General features: G+C 39.1%; 1 long non-coding RNA gene across 2 annotated transcripts; it reads left to right on the forward strand.

Moving 5' to 3' along the window:
• The first annotated feature begins 977 nt into the window (after positions 1-977).
• On the forward strand, positions 978-14977 carry LOC138916052 (uncharacterized). Of its 2 annotated transcripts, none has more exons than XR_011422689.1 (3): positions 978-1183; positions 6061-6151; positions 14556-14977. It is a non-coding gene; the product is annotated as an uncharacterized lncRNA (long non-coding RNA). The 2 variants fall into 2 exon arrangements; XR_011422688.1 differs by lacking the exon at positions 14556-14977 and adding an exon at positions 7918-10352.
• The last annotated feature ends 5165 nt before the right edge of the window (positions 14978-20142 follow it).

Raw genomic sequence — 20142 nt, forward strand, 5'->3', positions numbered from 1 at the left:
GAAGCTCATGACAAATCAATGAATAAAATAAAGCATACCCCCTTCTCAATAAGTTATTACATGTTACTCAGATTCATTGGAAGTCTCCTCAAAGGGCCTTTCTGAAATTGATTATCCAAACAAGTTTCCTTCTGATTTGTAACAGTAAAAATAAGGCAGTACATGTAAAGATGAGAATTTCACATAGTAGAGTATGGAACTATATCTTATTAAACATGATCAGTACAATTCATTCCCCTGATTAATAGAAGCCTGGACATATATGGCTTGGAAAGTCTCTCCAGGTGATCTTAATTAGCAGCCCAGCAAAAGATTGCACACTTCCATTTGAGAATTACTGACCTACTGCATTGTCACCACTGGCAGAATGAGGCTTGATTCATTGTAAATAGGCTGGATATATGCTGTATGAACGTTCCAATATAGCCATTATTTGGAAAGAGAGACAGTTTGGGGTCAGATCTGATGAAAAATTAACATACAGTATGCGGGTTTGACTTTTATAATTACTTGAAAACATTTTTTACTCATCATCAAAATCATAATTCTGTGATTGTTTCTTTACGTGATATAGTAGCGTTTTCCCTCTGTTTCCTTCAAATCTTTTGAAAAATCTCACCTTTTACCTTGGTTGGTACAGAGTAACAAATAGCCTATCCTGCAAAGCTCTGATGCTAAAGGAGTCAGGAATGGCCAGGAGGAGAGAGTGTGTGTGTGTACACGTTTTAACCTAGGATTTCCATTTATGACAAACTCTACCAGCACTACACCATCCCCCCCTCTCCCCTCCCCTCCACATACAATCCCTCCAACACATTCTGGTGTTTGAGTTGAGTAAATAGCCTAGTGCCTGCCCCTCTGAGCTTGGAGATGTCCTTCCCAGGCCATTTGCCCCAGTTCATGCTCCAGTGATTCCAGAATATCAAAGTCTAGTTCAGCATGGCATAAGCATCCCACAAACTATTTCTGGCTGGATGGCATGTGCACTGGCCAGTTTTCAGCTGGCGGTCTGCAGCCACATGAGACCTGCACATGTTATCTAGGTGGGATGGGTAACAATGACAGAGAATTGACTCTAAATAGATTTACCATCTTCAGACGAGAACTTTTGAAATGGTACAGTAAGCTTGGACATCAGATGCTTCTTCTAATTTTCATTTTTCTTGGTGAAAAGATGTGCACAGTAAGTCTTATTCCTAAAAATTCTATTATAATTTTAAGGTCCTTAAAACTTACATAAATGATCAATATAATAGTATCCTATAAACACCCTTCTTGGGAGAAGTGAGCCTTTTGTTTTCACCATGATAGAAATCCAGAAGCTTTTACATCACGTGGTGAAACGAAAGATTCAAAAAGTTTGAGAATCACTGGATGAGGCCATGGAGTTTTCTGAATCGTTAGGAGATTTGAAGATTTATTGTAATTAAAATGCAGCATTGTTTTTTTCCTACCATAATAACAATGGCAAAAAACTTGCCGCCCAAACTAGGACCTTTGCCTTCCTTACTGGGGAACTTGTGGGTCAGCTACACGGTTGAGTTTGTATCTTTAGTAGAAACAGGGAATGTGTTGGAAAAAAATAGAGGCTGGATCAGTCACCAGTGTGTTTGTTTACTCTGACCCAATCCCTATATTCCTCGTCTATGTGTATTGCTTTGTGCGAACTCTGTTAAGAACAATATGTTTTATAAAGGGGTCAAAATTACAAGGAAGAGCCAGCTTGGAATCTGGGAGTTTCCCTTACCATTGAAAACACTCTGCCAGCGTGCCACAGGTGTACATCACGGCAGCACAAAGAAAGCTATGGCATCGCAAAGGGCGTGGGAGGAAAGAAACAAAGACAGACACAGTAGTTATGTTCAAGGAAAAAAACAAACTTTTTTTTCCTTGAACGACGACTATGACTTAGCTCCAACTTAAAATCTGTATCACACTGAAAAGTTTTTACACAAAATGATGACAGTCATTAGTGTGGACCATTAAAAAACAGAAGTACTCATTGATAATCTAATGTTCTTTATACTTCTTTAAAGTTCCGGGCAGCTTATCCTGAGTGGGTGAGCGGTAGATACACCATCTGATTTTAACCACAGAAACCTCTGTCACAGTAACATAAAAGGGCAATGGAGAGGGCTATGACATCAAAGGGCGCTCAGGACTTTGATGTGGGCAGGGTTGCCTGGTGCCTGTGAGTGCCAACTTCATGGTACATTTCACCACCTGTGACCGTCAGTGGCCACTGATCCTTATCTATTCAGGTTGATTCACTTGCAGGTGCAAAGTATTTAGGTCCAACTTAAAATGTGTAAATCTACATTCACAGACACTGTGCCTGAATCCCATCCCTGAACCACTCCCAAATAATTAACTCAGGGAGAAGTTTGAATGCCTGTACCTCACTCAGCCTAATACATTCAACTCAAGCTATAAATTTGCCTGATGTTTTATTTCCATGCAGAATAGAACGCCTCACCTTTGCACGTCAGCTCAACAGGAGTACTGGCTGGCTGGCTTCCAGATTTGTATGGCCTCAATAGAACTGCCCCAATACAACTGTCTAGGATCATCAGCTGAAGCTACTATGGCACTTTTGGGGATATTCTTCCTGCCCCAGGTCAAACAAAAGTTCAGAGAGTATTTAGTTCTGTCATATAAACTAGAAGGTAGAAAAAACTCAATAGGTTGACGTTATAATTCAAACTGAAATCTGCAATTGAAATTAACCTTATTAAAATCAGAGTCTCAGTCAAAGGCAACATCCACTAACGTAATATTTTTCTGAGATCGTAAACAAAACTACCCTAATACTATTCTGTAACAGTTCCTCATGGATATGTAAGCAGATTGAGCCTGTCTAAAGACTTCTGTGTACAGTCTCAGAGTATAGAAAAGGAGCAAGGAGAGGTGGTTAGAACTGAAAGGGACAGGACGGCTGAGCCTCAGCCAAGATGCATTGTTTGAGTCACTTAGAGAATAGAGAGGCCAGGCTGAACCTGGATGCTGGGTCACCTCTCTCCTCAGGATGCTCTCCCCACATATTTCTATAACGAAGTTGCTTTCTCTTCAGATACACTCTCATTATCTCCTGCTTCGTGCAAATTAGAAAGTTTTTTTTTTATAAAATAGTAAAGAGACCACATTTTCAGAACCGCAATTGAAAACACAGAGTCTAAAGAAGAATTTTAGTCCAAGGCTTCTATGAATCAACTCACGTATAAAGTTGGACCACACTAAAGAAATTAAGTTACATTTACTATATATTTAACAATTCTTCTCTATTGGAAACGATAAAGATTTTCAAAAAGAGGGCTCAGAGTTGACCTTGCTATGAGCAGTATACTATGGAGAAAGAAATGTGGGATTTGGAACAAGACCTCTTTAGGTCCAAATCTTGGCTCTAACAGTTATTAGCTGTGTGACTATGAGTAAGGTCATTAGTCACCCTGAGCTTTAGTGTCTTCATCTGTAGAATGAGGATAATAAAGTCTTACTGGGTCATTGCGAATATTAAGGGTCTAATAAATATAAGCAAGGCTCTTAGCCCAACGTCTGGTATATAAGGGCTCAACAAATGTCTCTTTCATCCTCCTGCTTCTTTCTACTTTTTCCTCTCTGCCAATTATATAAAGCCATTAGTCTTTTCACAAGTTTTCACAAAGCTACAGTTGATGGGATGTGTATGAATTATTGCCTTAGGAAACCCCACAGGACCCAAGGTCTCCTGACCTGCAGGTGACGATAGGGGCTCTAATATTCCAGTTGATCATGAAGAAACTCATGTCTTCTTCCAGGAAGCTCTCCTTGATTACAGCAGCCCTCATTAACCTCATTCTGCCGCTGACCCACAACAACTAAATCTTGTCCCTCACAGCATATCACTTCATCCTATACTCTTGGGCATTTTGGTGACCAGTCTTGCCTTCCAAACAAAACTGCAACTTCTTGATGTCAAGGTATAATTTCTTCTTGTTTCAGCCTTGAGAATAAATTGATATTAATGGATTAATCTCCCCAGGAAGCACCATATTTAGTCCAGGACTAAACAATCATTTCAAGAACCCCAACTCTAATGAAAACAATAATTTGGAGTGTTCCCATAAACCTTGAAAACTAAGAAACTCCATTTGTAATCTCAAACAATTAAGTACGTTCTTGAATTAAGTACAATTTAGTTAAATATAATTCAAATTCTTAAAGTTTTGAGTTAAGTGCAATTCTTGAAAAGTTTTTCTGAGAATATATTTGAAAGTAAAGTGTGTAGTATTAATTTTCAAAGGGTTGATAAAAGTTAAATGAATATTTTACCTATTATTATATGAGATGCAATAAAATCTACCTTTCCTGGGAATTAAAGTTCTTAGGGAACTCGTTTACATCTGATTTACTCAAAGACCACTTACAGGGTAAATTTTAAGTACTGTGTGGTATAGTGTATTCTCTCTATTTATCTCTTCTAATGCAAAAAATTGAGTTTCTCACCAAAATAGTTTGAAAATAAAGAGAATTTAGTAGTACTATGATAATTGTAGACTTTCTATAACCCGAAGGTATATACTGTCACTCATAGAGATGATTGCGTGATTTTGCACTATTGATCCCTTTTTTTCTGTGGAAGGGGAGAAACAACTTCCCTATTGAAAAATAGTATAGGAAATCCAAAACAGAAGCTTATTTGTGAGGGCTGTGGTTGGGAAACTGGTCACTATTCACTTTTTGAGGATTTTGGAAAGTCCCCTCTCTACTCCTTATTTCCACAAAGGATGAAAAATAGACATCACATGAATTGGAATGTACACTATCATATTTTCCTAGTTAGCAAATATTAATCTAATTAGACTTCACTGCTGTAATGTAATGTATGTATATATGGTGTGTACACACATACACACATATACATGTATATGGTTCAATTGACATTTTTCTCTTTAACACACTTTAATAACTTGTTCAGTTATTTCTTAATTACTTAAATGGACATCATACTGGTTTCCTTAGTGATAATGGATAGGGATTCATTGCCTAACAATGTACAAGAACAAAAAATGTAGCAGGATTTGCTTCTTGAAGCCATACAAGCAAAACTGAGTATTTTTAATTGATTCAGATTGTACTAAGAAGTGATTGAGATTGGAAATGACTCCAGAGAGGACCCAGAACGCTAGTCATAGGCAGATGGGCAGATGGGTGGCCTTCCTTAGGAATCCTATGCTTAATTAGAATCTTTCCCAAACTATTGGCAGAGGGGGGCGTAACTCACCCAACTTGTATGGCTCCAGGTACTACGTGCACCCAACATAATGAGAACAGCTCAGTTTGGAGATCCTTGTGGAGTTTCCACCCCACTGTCTGGGAATGAGCATCCCGGGGCTCCCTTCTTCACACTTGTCAGAGCGTCAAGGGAAAACTTACCACCCTCACACAAAAGGACTATTGAGGGGGCCGTGAGTCAGCTGGAAAACATACATGGCACCTTCTCAACTTGTTTCTTTCCATTGCTGCAAAATAGCATGTCTTTTCATTTGGATTTCCACTCGACAAAGGAAGGGCACCACTTTGACAAGCATTTACAAGTGGGCCTTAAGGCAGGGTGGAGTCTAGTTCATTAGGAACTAAATCTCTAGTAAACACCTTGATGGACAGATCCGGTTCATAAAAATCAGGCCCAGTTATTTTGTGCCTATTTTATACCTAGCTGAACTCTTGAGCCCTTGAAACCATGGAAGGCCTGTAAGGAGGATGGGGGGTGGGGGCATGTAGGGGGTCCTACTCTATTTACAGTGGGAGGTCTCCCTGCCCCTTCTTTGGGCATGTGAAGATGATTGCTCAATAGAAACTAATCCTATGCGGCATGCCACACGTAACACATACTTGTATTTCAGTAAGTCAGTGTAGCGATTCAAAGAGCTGTGTGTAAACAATAGCAAAAAAAAAAAAAAAAAAAAAAAATTGCCCCTGGCAGATTGCAAAGGGAAATTCTGTTTCCAGTTTATTCTTTTATTGAGCTCTGTGTAGAGTACATGCGGGGATTCTGAAATCCTTCTCTCTCTCTCTCTCCAGCTAACGCTGTTTTCCAGTTTCTGAGCTGCCAATGTACCATGAGAAATCCCCTCATTGCCATGACAGAAAAGGCAGTGGTACAGCAGAAATGGTATGGTCTGTTGCAATAAATTACAGGTTTCCTTTTCATGTTCAGCACAAGAGGCGGCCCTCATGCAATTAGCTACAGCTGGTTAAAGAAAGAAACCACGCATCTGTGGACAGATCAGACTGAGAACCAACTCTTATTTTCTGGCATATATCACTATAGGAACAGAAAAGAGACCCAATTTTTGTTCCTGAGCATAAGCCATTTTTAAACCTTGTACTTCCCCCTTCTAAATCACCAAGACAGCATACCATTTGGGGAAACAAATCTACAGTCACGTTTTTTCCGTTCAGGTCACTGGTTATGACAAATAGCTGAGTGCCTTCCACTTGAGTCTTATCTTCTTGGGCCTAGCAAAATCTTTCTTCTCAGTATCTTAGCCTAATGCTGACTCTTAATTATACAATTGCCACTGGGTGCTATTCTCTGACTAGAAGTTTATATTGGTATGCTAGACCCCTGCTAGAATGATGACTTGATGTGTTTTTTGTCTTTCTGCTATTGTTGAGTGATAATTTTCATCATATAATTTGTAGCTTATTTCAGAAAAGTGAAACATGCGGAAACTCTCAAGAACTATTCTAATTGCATGTATATGGGGCACTAGACCATAAATATATTTATAACATATTCGTGTCACTCTATTATATAGAAGATGTAAAAATACTTTAATGCATGTACCAAATGAATAGCTTGTCCTCTAAGAGACAACCTCAGAAAATACCAGTTGTGATTAGTTCAAGGATGGCACCGATAGAAGTCTAGATAATGTATATACATTCTAATGATCCACTTCTTCATTGTCCTTGTAAGACTCTAGCTGTATTTTTTTCTGCAAGTAAAGTCAGACCTAGGAAATCTGGGACATCTTTCCCAGACCTATGATTTTAAGGTAATGCAATTTTTTAATCATTTCAATATTTGGAAAGTATCTGTGTTCTTACCAATCCTGGTCAAGGAAATTTACTTTGTAAATGAAAGAGAATAAAAGTCAAGAAATTAAGACAAATCGTAAGATTAAAATTGTACACATTTGTCTCTGGAACCTTTCGGGGCTCCTATAAAGTTATTAATAATCCATTTAGATGCATTCAAATATTATGAAAGTAAGAAGAGATATTTTTCCCTTGATGTCTATTTCTTTGTTTAGCACAGAAAAGAAAAATCATAACGGAAATCAGATGTAGTTACTGATTCACCCCCAAAATTGGCTCTGTTTGTTTTCCAGAAAAGTAGTAAAGCTACTGATGTTTAAAAGAGGGAAAAAATAACTTGACAGTCCCCATGAAGATCACAGGGCATTTGTTGAGATGTCTCCAAAGCATTTGCCTGAAGATTTATTTTGAAAGTTGTGCTTAAAAGTAAAAGGCCGTTTGCCAGTTTCCCTCCCTTGTGTCGCAACCAATCTTACTGTGCCATCAGAACAAAGAAAACAAAGATTGTCCCATTGTGTTCGTTAGGTTTAAGAGAGATGTACACAGAGCAAACACCCTTTAAACAGCAAATCAATATTACATGTTTGGAAGAGTCAGAGTGTGGCCCCAGACAACAAATTTCTATCATCTCAAAACCTGTAATTTACTCGAAAATGTGCAGTTTCCTTGTACTGGACTTCCAAACTCCTTGGGCAATGAGCAACTTAAGTGTGAATGGAAACATGTTGGGGGAGAGGGGAATTTTGAGATCTGAAGGCAAACATTTGCAAAATTGTGAGAATAAGCAATATTTGTTGAACCTTTTCAAACCGGTTCTTTTTTTTTCCCCTTCAGAGAGACAAATTTTGCTCTTGAAGAAGGACCAGCCTAGAGAGACTCCCAAGTGCCAAAAAATTGTATTCCTCTTGTATTTATTTAGTAAAAACCATCTTCCAATAAAATAAAAGCCATCATGGACTGAACATAAGGAAAATTCAAATGTAAACCATTATAAAGACCTCCTGGGAATGCTGGCTATTAAACTTTGAATGGAAATAACCAATTTGCTATGCCCGGAGACATTTCAACCTGAGGAAGACAAAACACTAAAATTTGTATTAATGCCTGCAAAATAGCATTGGTGAGATAAAGGATCTATCCTTCTCTTTATTTTGAAGTCTAAAAATACATATTCTCTATTGGTCATTTCTTTAAGCATCATTTAGTCAAAGAAAGGTAACAAATTATGAAATTGTTAAATGAATATTACCTGACAGTCACACCAATTACAAAGAAAGGAAATTGCTTGACTGTACATCTATTATTTACACCTGGAGAAAAGCAGCAAAGAGCTTCTTGGTAATAGTATTTTGATTATTTCAAAGGTACTTTGACAGTACTTGAAATGAGGTCACAAAATACAGAAGAAAAAGTAGCCAAATCCCCAAACTCAGAACCTCCAACTACCCTTTAATAGATGATCCAAACTGATAGTTTTGATAAGATGATGAGTTCCTTTTAAAGAATCTCTAAGGAGGATATTGAGTTTCAGGCGAGAATCAAAGAGTTCAGCCCTTAGCAAGGTCCTGCTAAGTCTTTCACACATGAGCATTCGATTTGTTTATGCAACAAAACGTATTGAGGGCTTACTATTGCCACCCACTCTGCTTGGCTACGTTAGTAAACAAGGCAGACAAATATGCCTGTTCTCATGAAGTTTGTTCTCTAGCTGGGCAGATAGAAAATAAACAATAGACATAAGTAAAGCATATAGTATGCTAGTGAGCGATGTGTTATGAAAAAGGAAAATGGAGAGTGGGCTACAGGAGAGTGGGAATATGTTGATAGTACTTTAAACAGGATGGCGAGGGAAAGCCTCCATGAAAAAGGGATAATCGAGCCCAGAGCTGAAGGAGGTGAGGGAATTAGACGTGTACAATCCAGTTTCTCAATCTCAGTACTATTGACATTAAGGGCTAGATAATTCTTTGTGGTGGGGGCTGTCCAGTGCATTGCTGGATGTGTCGTAGCCTCCCTGGTCTCCATCCACTAGATGCCAGTAGGACACACCCCAACCCCAGTCATCACAACCAAAAATGTCTCCAGACATTGTCAAAAGTCCCCCGGAGGAAATTAAAAAACACACAGTTGAGAATCACTGGTCAGGCAGGAGCATGACTAGCAGAGTTAAGAAATAAAATAAATTCAAGGTGTGGCTAGTGTAGAGTGAAGGAGAGGGAGGGAAGGAGGGACTGAGGTCAGAGAGGTGACAGGAATGATCCTTTAGGGCTTCATAGGCCCGTGTAGATCCTTTGTCTTCTACTCTGAATGAAATAGGAAGCCATCGGAGAGTCTTAAAAGGATTTCTCTGGCTGCTGTGTGGAGGGTGCATGAGCGTGAGTGAGTGGGCAAGGGTTGAAACCAGGAGATCCATTAGAAGGCTACAATGATCAAGGCAAAGGATGATGGTGGCAGCCACCAAGGTAGTAAGAAGTGATCAGATGTGGGATATGTTTTTAGCATGATGAATGAGATTTCCTATAATATGAAAGAAGGGCTTGAGAAAGGAACTAAAGATCCCTAAGGAACTGGAAGGATGGAGGTGCATCAGTTGAGATGGGAATGGCAGTAGGGAGAGCAGCATTGAGACGGCAGATGAGGGAAGGCATTTGAAATCACTCCTTTTCAAGTAAGGGACAGGACAAAGTTTATTTTTGTGTGTCATGATGTTTAAACCAAAGCAGTGGCAAAATTTTCACATGTGATTGTAATATTGGGTAGGAAGAAAGAAAAAAAATCTATGTTCTAATGCAGAGTCTATTCAAATGCTTCTCTTTGGTGCTAAAGGATTTTTCATATTGAGTGTTTTTCCTAATACAGGAACATCAACGTAGACATGCAGTGCTTGCGTCTGCCTTGCGAACATAAAGTAGCGTTTCTGAGACTGAGTGTATTCAAGGGACATCTCAATAATGCTGCAAGCTATCTTTCTTTCCTAAAGGGAACCTATAATTGTTCTAAAATAAAAAGTTATTACTCTAAAATAAGTATCATTACCAATGAAGACCCAGAGTGCTAGAACCGTGCTCTTTCAAGCCTTTGTTCTTCTGTCACAGCAGTGACCATGTTGGATTACCATCTGTATGCTGTCTTGCGTGTCACCCCCACTGGACCTTGAGCTATGCAAGGACATGAGCCAGAGTTTATCCACCTCTGTATTCCCAATGCCTGTCACCTAATAGACAGTCAATAAATATCAACTATATAAATGAGGGAATAAAAGGATGAGTACAAAGAAGCCAAATGTCGTGGTATACATTTACAGTATAACATGAGACACACAAAGCAATCTCACAAAGGCAGAAACCATGTGTTAGCTCCCTCTCCTCTCCCTTCTTTTCCTGCCCTCTCCCACTCCTCCTGCCTGATGTGATGGAAGATGGCAGATGTGGAAATCAGTCAGAATTAAGTTGGAATTCCAGCTTTCTCACTGACTATCTATGTGAATTTGGACAAAGTACCGCATGACAGCTCAGATTACTTGGCAGGCAGACGAGTTGCTGCATAGACTTCCAACAAAGCAAGAGTGCATCCAGAATTTTACAATCAGGAAATCCACAAATTCAAAAGTAATTTTTAATTTCCACACAGAGGTGTATGGTTTTAGCTGCACTGACACAATGTAAGGGGTGACAGATTCTCTAAATGTCTTTATCTTGCCCTGAGACTGGCACTGTTTAGGTCCCCAGGGCACAGTGAGTAGACAGGCCTGTCCTTGACTTCATGGAACTTTCTGCCCAGCAGGGAGGCAGATTTTAAACAATAATTACATAGATAGTTACTTATTTGTGGTTGTGGTAAGTCTTGGGAAGGAAAAGAATGACATGTTGTACAAGAGGATTCCAGCCAAATTTGGGGTATGGGGACGCTTTTCTGTGGAAGTCACATATAAGCTGAAAACTGAATCATGATTTGGAGTTAGGGGTGGTGGGCAGAGGTGGCGAGAGAATAAATCAGAGAATGAAGGAGTTGGGGAGAGAGAATTGAGGAAGAAGAGTGCTCCAAACTTAAGGCACTGAAGGAGCTAGTAAGGATCTGGGCTTCTGCATTTCTCCATCAATAAAATGAATATAATCCCCATAGAAGGTACTCAGTTTATGTTGGATGGATGAATGAATTCTTGGAGCCCCTCATTCTGTTAGCTACACTTCACACACTTCATACACACACTGTCAGCCATCCCCTCAAATGCCACAGTTAACCACCCAACAAGCGCCAAGTTCCCAAGGAACTCAGGCTTCTGGTTTGTCAGTATTCAAATGGCCACTTTGTCTTTAATCTAAGCTCTTCTGAATCACTCCTCAAACCACAAGGCACTTGACAGCATTCGTGTTGTAAATAAGATTCCATCTTTCACCTGCCAGTTGGCTCTAGCTCATCCATCTTTTCTAGTGTATTATGTATCCACGTGACTGGTGAGGTCACCAAATCATTGGGTACGGCTACTGTCATCCTTATGAAATTACAGCTGGTGTCTGCTTTTGTTTTGCCTTAAATGAAGCCTACAGACTAGAGGTCTTTTACAAAGCTTTACATTTTTCTCTTTAGCTCAGAGAAAACTAAATGCAAAGGGTACTTCCCTTTTATTTAAAGAATCATTAGAGATAAGTGAACTCAACCAAACGAGGAAATAAAACATGAAGACCTGTGCCAGCAGTCACGTGCTCATCCCCCAGTGCTTTCACGAGAACCCCCGTGGCTCATGCCTTTACATTGACTCTAACATTAAACGTGATCCTTATTGAAACTTGGCATACAACGTTTCAGCTCAGGGTAAGTTTACTTCCCCCTCAAACTATGTTTGCAAACTGGTCCTTTTTGAAAATCATTCAAATATTAAAACAAGTGAGACCAAATCAGCAACTCGTATCCTAATCCACTCTATTGTAGTCACTTCAGCACTGTTAAGAAAAGAAAAAAAAAGTCTGGCAAAGAATTTGTCCAACTCATTATGTTTCTCTCATCACTTCTTTAATTTTGAAAATGAAATTGCCAAGATATTTAGAGGTTTATAAATTATTTGAATTCTTACAAGTTTCACACATTCTATCCATGTCATCAGAAAGACTTCAGACCTCCCTATTACTCTGGGTAACCAACTAATTGTGCACATTCACCAGCTGTCAGCTTTTCTACATTGCTCTCTAAAATTTTGAAAATCTAGTTTAATCAACCTAAACTGAAAGGGAAAAAGTAGCATTTTTATATTATAGAGCAAATTAAAATTAACTAGCAAATCTGGAAAATGTAGCCATAACATATTGTTCATTCAATCCATATTGATTGAGTGTGAAAAATGTGCATTCCTCTATAGAGGAATACCAAAAAAAAGCCCCATATTACTCCTTTTAGGAGGTTATGATCTAACGGAAGAGAGATGATGTACAAAAATGCTACATAACATTATGACACAATTTTCTCTGCTGAGGATGACTAGTAAAAAGAGGCAGATGTTTCTCTGGGTCCTGACCATCTTAACACATAAGGTGCACTAAGACTAGTGCAAGCTTCCCAACTAGCCCTATTGGTATTGTGCCTCTCAGCCCTAGAGATCATTCAGACGCGCTTGCCTTGCATGTTTCAACAGCTCTGACCATGAGGCACTGCTGATAATGAGCAGATTCCAGACCCTCCTCCTCCTCATCCAGTAACCTTTATGGAACACCACAAGGAGCAGTAATAGTGGCTATCCAGAATCAAAGGGGCTGAAGGAGTAAATGAAAAGCCCCAGATCAGTCATCTAAAGGTGTTTCATGTCAGTGACTGTGCTCAGGAAGTGGAAGCACAAGTAGGCGTCCGAGATATTTCAAAAGCCTCTGGGGAAACAGCAAGGTGCTATGGCCTGACCCTCAACTCTAAAAGAACCCTCACTGCTTTCAAATTCTATGCTTCTGTTGAGGCTATATCTCAACAGGCCCCTAAAAGCCTACACACACAAAAATTTTTCACCCAGCTTAGAAACTCATTCCCACCAGTAAGATTCTCCTATTATGAACAGCATCTACTTCACTTAGAGATAGAATTGTAAAGATGCTGAAAAATGAATGAAGAAAGCGAAGACAACCTTAGGAAACTGACAGAGAATAGTGTTCATTACAACATATTTTTCAAACTATGGGTTGAGATCCTTTACTGGGGGATGAAATCAATTTGGTGAAACCAAATACTTTTGTAAAAAAATAAATGAAACAGAATAGAAGAGGAGATAAGAGAAGAGAGAAAATAGAGGGTAGACTTGTTATTTTATAACACCTTTGTTTCAGTTATATTTATGTATGTGTATATGTGCCAAATCATAATGTCTTACTATGGGTCATGGTGCAAAACATTTGAAAAACACTTAATTGTATCATTGCTTCAAGATCCTTATCAAGCTAAATTCCTCAAAAAACAACCGAGCTGCTATTGGTGTGAACTTGGACCTGCCCCATGGTCATATCCCAAATCTTCGCCATGACAGTGGCTCTAGGACATCATTTATTCTATGGAATAGAACAGGAGAACACACTCAGACAAAGAGACACCACATCCCAGCCAATGCTCCCAGCCATATCACTCTACAATACTCTGGACATTTATTTTTCCTTCCTTTGGAGGGGAGGTATTCATGTTTATACTCACTGAAGAGACTCTGCACTGAATATTGGCACCATAATACTACTATAACAGTAACCAACATGGGCTTAGTGCTTACTGTATGCTTTATATACATTTTCTCATTTAATTTTTCACACCAACCCTATAGGGAAGTTTCTAACATTATCTCCATGTTCAGATGACAAAATTGAAATTCAAGAGGTCAAATAATTCACTTGAGGTCCACATGGTGATGGGGCCAAGACTGAAATCCAAGCCTGTTTGAGATAATCCTGTCATGATTCATGGGGTTGTTCACTTAGAATAAGCCAGTCGCTATTTGAACACCTCTTTTATTTGCTTACTAGGCCAAGTGATCATAAAAGCAGACATTAGTTGATGTCTTCTTTATCTTTTACTGCCATTTTAAAATTATTTTACTAAATTTGTATCCCAGAGGCAGCTGGAAATTTTCAGTAAATTAAGAATCGACTGAGAACACTAATTCATTGATGGACGGACTGGATTAAAGTACTTCACAGTGATCCTCTATCTGTAGGCTGCACTTATCCAAATACAGCTTGTCTACTATAACTGGAAAAGACAATTTGGTTTGCAAGGCAAAATAAAAAGGTTTTTAAAATCTGTTATTTTATTGCCCCTCTGCATTAATGCTTCAAATAGATGTCTACTGCACATTTATTAATAATAATCACTCCTTTAGATCTAAAGTTAGTAATTGTGGCTCTCGCTTTAAAACTTCACTTTATACCTTCAATCTTATGCCTTATTATTTATTCCTCTTGGTTTTTCCTCATTTTAAAAAGATCCCTTCAAATTCTGATTTTGTTTTGCAGATATTTGGAGATCTGGTTTGCTTGAAAACAATGAAACAGACAGAGTCGCCTGAAGGCAACTCACTGAGAACTGGGAGGTCCTCGCAGCACAATTAAACTGGCAACAAATCAATAGAAACAGAAGAGAAGAGGAAAGAAAACAATAATTAAAACATTCTGTCAAAAAATAGAACAGTAATTAAAGATGCAAACTATTGTTTTGCCCCACTAATTTCATTTTAATTTTCAATAGATTGCTGAAGACCATAAAAAGACTTTGCCTTTCACAACATTCTGGTGTTCCTTGCTAGGTTGATAGCACTGTGATTGTGTCACAACTGAATGGCAGGTATTTTCACCAAGGGACGATGGGGCAAAGAGTAAAATGTTGTCCTGCTTGTTATATAATGTAAATAAAGCCCTTTACACGATCATTCTGATATGACCCATCATTAATCATGGTACCTGTGTTCACGTGTGCACATAAAATGATGTATGATGATGAGGATGAGGATGAAGATGAGGATGAAAGCTATCTATTGAGTACCATGTAACGGGCACGTTGCTAAGCCCTTAACATGTATTATCTGATTTAATTCTCACAGCAAATTTAACACTTAGGTAATTGTATTATTTTCCTATATTATAGTTGAGTAAACTGAGACCTAGAAAGCTGAAAAAAAAAAATTTTGCCCATGATCACACAGCTAATATTGTAGGAACCAGGATTTGAATCCACTCAGACTCCAGAACCTGATGTCTGAACCAGTATGTTTCAACTAGAGCTTCCCAAACTCGTGACAAGGCCAGCAGAAGGAGCAGCTTCAAGTTTGCTCTGCCCTCACTAATCATTGCTAGACCATGTAAGTGATCGTGAGCATTCATTTTACGGGTACCCTGATTTCAAAGCTGTTAAAAATGTGAGTGGGAGACAAAGTACACCTTAGAACTCTTCCAGGGAGTTTTATTGCAAAGGGAGGGAGAAATGAGCTCTGGTTGGAAGGAAAAGTGTGCCCAACAGAAGGTTTAAAATGGCAAGAAAGCCCAGCATGCGTGTATGCTGACAGATGGATTCAGTGGGACGGGAATATTGGATGGTGTAGGAGAGAATGTGGAGAATTTCGGGAGTGAGATCCTTTGAGTGGCTCAGAGGAAATGGAAACTAGAGCAGAAGTAGGGGGTTGGAGTTGAGGGGAGCATGTTGAATTTGATGGCAGTGATAGGCAGGAAGCTGAGGACATGGTGTAGATGGTGGGTGGATATGGTGAGGGGAATGTGTGGAAATTCTTTTACAATGGAGAAAATTGAAAAATTGGAACAATCAGAAAATCTCTATGAGTGGTTAATGTTAAAAAAACAACACTTAGAAATGCATTCTGAAAGTATTTTCAGGTGAACTGACATGATGTCTGGTAATGCTTTAAAATATTACATAAAAAATAAAAAAGTATATCTCACAGTTAATGAGGTATGGTAATAATAATAACAACTGACATTTATTGAGTACACACCATGAGCCACTGTATTAAATGCTTTACAACTGAGCGTGATTCCTGGCTCTCTTGATTCTGTTTCCATTTGTGCCTATTCTCTGGGGAGGTTAAGAGAGACTCTTCTTGGCCTTTCCTACTCTTATCATGTGAACACTTCCCTCCTAGCCCCACAAGCCTGAAACCCATCGCTGTGCACTGGAAAGCACCAGTGAGGGTGGAGTGGGAAACTGAAGATCATTTCCCTGCCTGTAGCTCTGCTGGCATCATAGGCTGACAACCGTGCTTGTCCTGAAAACATCCTAGTCTTTCTAGCTTGGGCAGTTCTTTAACTTTCCATTCTCCTACTTCCTTGTTTTACTTTTCTTCTCTGAAGTTAAAGAGACACTGGTATGGGGGCAGGGAAGACAGAGCCTATTCTGGGGCAACTGTATTGATAAATCTGTATCTACGTATAGGCAGCATGATGACGTTATTCAAATACTGATTAAGGTTTTTATTTTTTCCCCTAGTATTTTCTTTGACATCCTTGCCCCTGAGTCCTCTCATTTAGTCACCTAGGTTGGCTCACGTTCACTGCTCAAAGAAGAGATACGAGCATGAAAAGCAGAGGAAAAAGGAATCTACTTCCTGGATATTGAGTTGCAGAGGATAGATCTTTAGGGGACAAAGGGTGGGCACAGAAACAACTTGGGATGAAGCCTTGAGAGGATGAACAAGCCTTCCAGTAGGCGTGAAACTAGCAATGACTTGTGAGGGGGGAGTCAGCGGGCAAACCAGGCAAAGAGGGGTCCAACCGAAGGGGGTTGAAGAAACAGAAATGTCAGGAGAGCTGTCTATTAGCTACCATAACAAATCATCACAAATTGAGCAGCTAAAACAGCAGAAATGTATCGTCTCACAGTTCTGGAGGCTGGAAGTCAGAAGTCAAGGTGTCAGGAGGGTTGTTCCCCTCTGAGGCCTCTGAAGGAGAATCTGTTCCACGCCTTTCTCCTTGACTCGTAGGTGGCCGTCTTCTTTATGTGTCTTCACGTCGTCTTCCTTCCACATCTGTTTCTGTGTCCAAATGTCCCCTTTTGATAAGGACAACTGTCATATTGGATTGGAGCCTATCCTAATGGCCTCACTTTAATTTAATAACCCTTGTAAAGAAAGACTCTATCTTTACAGAGGGTAAAGACCTATATGTCATACTCTGAGATACTAAGGTTTAGGACTTCAACATACGAAGTTTTTAAGGGGGAAGGAAACACAATTTAACCCATAACAAGCTGGAATGTGGGAGTTTTCTTGAAGGGACCCTATGAAGGTTCACCACAATAGCACCCAGCTTCCCCAAGAAGCCCTCCATCGCTAGAGCTCTGGAGCCACGTGGGAACTGACAACTCAGCTCTACAGACAACTCAACTCCTCTCACCCACTCCGTGGGCCACAGTACCTGTCACTGTCATCATCATCTGGTGACAGTTTCCCGTGGTCCAGTGGAACAATTGCGCGCCAGCAGGAATCCTGCCCATCTGTGCTCTGATGCTTAGAGCTGCCTCATCCAATTTATCTACACAGAGAATCTTCTCGTACCAAAATCCACAACAGATTCAGTGTCACATCAGGTCAATAGGGCCCTGGTTATGTGGTAACGTGGTGGCAGTGTAAATGAAAAGTTCTTCTGTCACGACTATGGTAGAACTGCCAAGTACTAGCTAGCAATGCCATCAGCAGTGGGGCAGTGCTAAAACCCATTCCTGGAATATGGAATATGCAAGAGAGAGATATTTTTATTATATACATATTCACCTATAAGGATTTTCTTTTCATGGTTCTGTGCCTAGATTTAATAGTTAGGAGTTAAATAAAAAGTTTGAGAGCCTGCTTCTAATTCCTAACTTGATTCCAAACTTTCAATGCACTTCTTCAATCCAAGGTGTGAAAACAGTACCAAACCCAAGGATGAAATTACCAAAAATGCAAGTCTGCTTTCTAATTTTATAGGGCAAAATCTCATCATCACACATCATATAAAATAATAAATGCCCTATAATAACATGTAATAATACATGATGACAAGTAATATTCAGTGCTATGGTTTTCTCTATTATTTTTAAGGTCATGGCTGGAAAACTCAAAAGGAAGTTTGAGTGTAATTTGCTTTCCTTCTTCCAGCAATATTATTAGACACACTTTGAACACAAATTTGGCTAGCTCTGCAAAGTAAACCAAATTTTGCCCCTAGTTCAAACCAAGTTAATGCAAGTCTTAAAGGGCAGGAAGTAAGTGGGGTGAAGAAAGTATCTGAAATCAACCGAATTTAAGAATTGCTTCATCACTGCATTATCAATGTCTGATGTATCAATTCCTACCTGAGAGGGAGGTTCAGAAAACTTGTCAACTATTCTCAGGGGCATCAGGGCTGCTGTGGTGAAAAAGACTCAAAATGCACTGAGCATCACTAAATGGCATATACTCAAATAGAAGAGAAAATATAATCATTGCCTTGTACTAAAGTGGCTATGTCACCATACCTCAACATAGATGAAACAGTATGAGAGAAGACCCAAATAAACAAAATTTAAATAATTATGGAACTATAGTGGTTTCCAGATTAAACTATATTTTAAAAACTAGAAATCTTAGATTTGGCAGATAAAGCCAAAGAGGCAATAGGATTAAAGTCTCAAAAACAACGAACAGTAAATGTGACCATTCTGGAAAATGAAATTTATATGTCCCTACCCCCCAAAATACTAGCTTCATCCAAAAGATATGTTATTCACAGTTAGTAATATTATGTTGATCATAAGACATACTCTGAAAATACCTCTCAGTTCCCTAAATACAGTCATTCTTTATTCGTATCTTTTCCTTTATATAATTCAAGATGGTGGTTGGGTATCGTTGTTCAACCCTATGCTTTCCTACTCAGCCAGGCTGGTTTCACTTTCCTCAGTCACATCTATCTACCTTCTCCTTTGCTGGTTTTTCCCCAGCTACCCTAGCACCCTATAACCCTAGAGCTCTTCCTTTAAGGATGGTGACCTCCTCTTCGATCACATAGAAGTTTAGTTTTCTCAAACTTTCTTTCCTCTCTTTGTACCATTGCCTTGTGCAAAGATTAAATTCCCTTATTCATCCCAACTTTCTTCTTCCCTTCTTCACAAACTTCTCGAAAGAATAATTTACATGGATTACACCCACTGATTCCATTTCTACAACCTTCGCTCAGGCCCCAATCCACTGTCAACTGCTTTATTTCTTTAATACTCTCTTGAAATTTTATATATCAAGGTCTTTAGTGACCTAATCACCAACCTTAAGACCTACATTCAGACCATCTCCCTTCTTGAAAGTCTATATGTAATGGTTTCCAGGATAAGATTCTTGCCTGAATTTTCAGTTACATTTTTTACAGTTCCCTCGTGTCCTCTTCTCAGTCCTCTTCTCTTCTCGTTCTCTACATTCTTATAAATCCCCATCTACATGCAATTTACTTTCAAATCTATGTGTCCTACTCCTGCCTCTCTTCTAAATTCAGAACTATATTTTTAAATTCCAGCACGGCATTTCTTAAACTGCATTGTAACTGTCTATAGTCTGTGCTGCTCAGTACATTCTAATTCCTTGAAAACAGGAACCATGTCTCCTTCCCACTTTATAGTTTTTCTTCCTTCATCATCCAACAGGTCTTCAGAGTTAAGTCCTCCTGTTCAGAAGCCTTAGGGAGAAGTGACTACACCACATAACCAGCATCCAGATCAAGAAACAGAGTATGACCAGCCTCTTAGCAACTCTCTCTTGCTACTTTCCAGTCATTACACCCCTCCAGGGTACTCACTCTTCTGACTTCCACCTCATGGAAGAGCTTTGCCAGTTTTCAAACTTTAAGCAAAAGAAGTCACCTAAGTAATACTCTTTGTACCCGGCTTCTTTCACTTGACATTCTGTTTGTGAGTTTCAGTCTTATTTCATGTACACCATTCATATTTCAATTGTTTGAACATATTGCAACTCCTTTATCCATTTTATTTTTGATGGACATTTGGGTTACTCCTAGTTTTTAGCTATATGGATAGCACTGCTACAAACGTTCTTGTAGTGTCTTTATATTTATATAGATATATAGA

This window comes from Equus caballus, chromosome 10 (assembly GCF_041296265.1).
Source record: "Equus caballus isolate H_3958 breed thoroughbred chromosome 10, TB-T2T, whole genome shotgun sequence".
Classification (NCBI taxonomy): domain Eukaryota; kingdom Metazoa; phylum Chordata; class Mammalia; order Perissodactyla; family Equidae; genus Equus; species Equus caballus.